We start from the raw sequence: 3,109 nt of genomic DNA, 5'->3' as shown, positions 1-3,109 counted from the left end.
CGACACCCCGTTTTCCGGAAACGGATGTGAAGGGGTTAAGGCATGAACGATAAACTACTCGAGTGTCATGATATAAGACCACCGAAACCGTTGGGCGCCATGTCGCAGGGTTTCTGTACTCACACAGAACTGTGCACAGAGGAGTGGAACCTCGGCAAATTAGGGTGTCCCAAAACTTACCTTAGCAACCAACTCACCCCTTACCGAGCTAGCTACAGTGTCTCATTGGACATATCAAACTTCCAATGTTTAGACAAACCAGAACATGAACTTACAGTACCTCAGGGTACGTGGGACTCATGAACACTCTTTCATTATGTTATCATTACAAACCAGAACATGGAGTAAAGAAGACACATGTGCATTTGAAATGTTTATTTACTAATGCCGTCTTCTCAGGCGCAGTATCTTAGATAATACAAGTATACTTATTATCAGTAGCAAAATTATCAGCATAGTTACTAAGACATAAAAAGCGAATGGTGACAGCATGTTAACATGCTGTAATGAATAAGAGTTAACAACACTTATATCTCACCCTCCCTAACACATATATTATATTATTAGCTAAGAAGGTCTCTTTGGGTTGTTTTAGGGCGGGCCCATACCGTAGTGTCCTAGCATGAAGGAATCACATCAGCATACACCAGCTCTCTCTGCATGTGCACCGCATCAAGTGTGTTAACAATTCTCCTGCAAAGCAATATCAATCCCGCCTCAAGCCCAAGTTGGCAAAGGCTGCACTTGTGTTATGACTATGAAGGCGTGGAGATCAGACCTCATAACAATTCCATATCGTGTTGCTCCTGAAACTTTAGCACTCTCCGTGCAGACATGGTTTATTAAACAAAGCTGATATCAGAGCAATAACATATTATTCTCACATACACCACGGCAAACCACTAGGTTGAAAGCTAAGTCAACAATTAAGGGTCGTGTGCAGAAGTTGCAAGAAAGGAAAAATGGCGTTTAAATCTCAAATGTACCTATGCTAACTTAACACGATATAAGGATATATAGGAGCTATATAACAACTTGTAAATTGTGCCAATCGAGTGGAACAGCAGCCTAGGATTCACCACTGCTTCATCTCATTTTCCAAGAGAATGCAGATGTAAAGTGTTTTTGATGGTACGCCTGTGCATATTGAAATATTCAGAGCATATTCTGAATTTCAGTTAACACATCAGTAAGCATTTTGGCCATCACTGAATTCAACCTTTTTTCTCAATCGGAATAGGCATGGATAATGACAGATATATTTTACAATGTTAGAAAGTACATCATTTTATTTAATTGTGTGAATAAAAGGAATCGCCTCCCCGTCGGGGAATTGAACCCCGGTCTCCCGCGTGACAGGCAGGGATACTCACCACTATACTAACGAGGACTTATTGGCATCAGTTAAACAGTGCTCACCTCCTTGGGGTTAAGGCATACCCTCGATCAATTCACAGTATTGTAATAGGCAGATTTGCTGCTTTTGGTTACGACAAGTCAACTTTTTTCCTAAATATTTCAATACAGAAATTCCTTGCCAAAAACAATCAGTATTATCAAGAAATTATTTCATTGAAATAAATATCTATCTATCGATGTGTCTATCTAGCTATCTTTCTAACTATCAATATATATATTTATATATATATATATATCTATATAATCAGCTCACTTTACCATTTGCAGCTTATAACTATTAGCCACCAGGGGTCACTACTAACTAAAAGCAGTCATTCTACTTGTAAATTGTGCCAATCGAGTGGAACAGCAGCCTAGGATTCACCACTGCTTCATCTCATTTTCCAAGAGAATGCAGATGTAAAGTGTTTTTGATGGTACGCCTGTGCATATTGAAATATTCAGAGCATATTATGAATTTCAGTTAACACATCAGTAAGCATTTTGTTCATCAGTGAATTCAACCTTTTTTCTCAATCGGAATAGGCAAGGATAATGACAGATATATTTTACAATGTTAGAAAGTTCATCATTTTATTTAATTGTGTGAATAAAAGGAATCGCCTCCCCATCTGGGAATTGAACCCCGGTCTCCCGCGTGACAGGCGGGGATACTGACCACTATACTAACGAGGACTTATTGGCATCAGTTAAACAGTGCTCACCTCCTTGGGGTTAAGGCATACCCTCGATCAATTCACAGTATTGTAATAGGCAGATATGCTGCTTTTGGTTAGGACAAGTCATCTTTTTTCCTAAATATTTCAATACAGAAATTCCTAGCCAAAAACAATCAGTATTATCGAGAAATTATTTCATTGAAATAAATATCTATCTATCGATCTGTCTATCTAGCTATCTTTCTAACTATCAATATATATATTTATATATATATATATCTATATAATCAGCTCACTTTACCATTTGCAGCTTATAACTATTAGCCACCAGGGGTCACTACTAACCAAAAGCAGTCATTCTACTTGTAAATTGTGCCTATCGAGTGGAACAGCAGCCTAGGATTCACCACTGCTTCATCTCATTTTCCAAGAGAATGCAGATGTAAAGTGTTTTTGATGGTACGCCTGTGCATATTGAAATATTCAGAGCATATTCTGAATTTCAGTTAACACATCAGTAAGCATTTTGGCCATCAGTGAATTCAACCTTTTTTCTCAATCGGAATAGGCAAGGATAATGACAGATATATTTTACAATGTTAGAAAGTACATCATTTTATTTAATTTTGTGAATAAAAGGAATCGCCTCCCTGTCGGGGAATTGAACCCCGGTCTCCCGCCTGACAGGCGGGGATACTGACCACTATACTAACGAGGACTTATTGACATCAGTTAAACAGTGCTCACCTCCTTGGGGTTAAGGTATACCCTCGATCAATTCACAGTATTGTAATAGGCAGATGTGCTGCTTTTGGTTAGGACAAGTCATCTTTTTTCCTAAATATTACAATACAGAAATTCCTAGCCAAAAACAATCAGTTTTATCAAGAAATTATTTCATTGAAATAAATATCTATCTATCGATCTGTCTATCTAGCTATCTTTCTAACTATCAATATATATATTTATATATATATATATATCTATATAATCAGCTCACTTTACCATTTGCAGCTTATAACTATTAGCCA

The 3,109-nt window shown here is 37.5% G+C and overlaps 1 non-coding gene across 1 annotated transcript; it reads right to left on the bottom strand.

Annotated features, from left to right (window-relative positions):
• Window positions 1–1,318: 1,318 nt before the first annotated feature.
• Window positions 1,319–1,390, bottom strand: TRNAD-GUC (transfer RNA aspartic acid (anticodon GUC)). The gene has a single exon. It is a non-coding gene; the product is annotated as a tRNA-Asp (tRNA).
• Window positions 1,391–3,109: the final 1,719 nt, after the last annotated feature.

Source organism: Lissotriton helveticus, chromosome 1_2 (assembly GCF_964261635.1).
Source record: "Lissotriton helveticus chromosome 1_2, aLisHel1.1, whole genome shotgun sequence".
NCBI lineage: Eukaryota > Metazoa > Chordata > Amphibia > Caudata > Salamandridae > Lissotriton > Lissotriton helveticus.
The sequence above is the reverse complement of the archived record's forward strand: the minus strand, read 5'-3'. Positions and strand labels throughout refer to the sequence as shown.